The following is a 336-nucleotide window of genomic DNA, read 5'->3' on the forward strand; positions in this document are numbered from 1 at the left end:
GATACATGGAAAGAGATAAAATAAAACAATAAAAGGAGACAGAGAGACGGACTGAAACTCTCTGAAAGGAGACAAAAAGGAGACGAAAAGGAAACAAAAAAGAGACAAGAAGACAAAAGGAGACAAAAAGGAGACAAAAAGGAGACAAAAAGAGACAGGAGGAGGAAAAGGAGACAAAAAGGAGACAAAAGGAGAACAAAAAGAGACAAAAAGAGACAAAAAGGAGACAAAAAGGAGACAAAAAGGAGACAAAAAAGATACAAGGAGACAAAAAGGAGACAAAAAGGAGACAGTGTTTGTTACTGGTTTGCCGTATTTGTCTCCGAGTAGAATTTC

The sequence above is a fragment of the Eimeria mitis genome, genomic scaffold, assembly GCF_000499745.2.
Source record: "Eimeria mitis Houghton genomic scaffold, Emh_scaff978, whole genome shotgun sequence".
NCBI lineage: Eukaryota > Apicomplexa > Conoidasida > Eucoccidiorida > Eimeriidae > Eimeria > Eimeria mitis.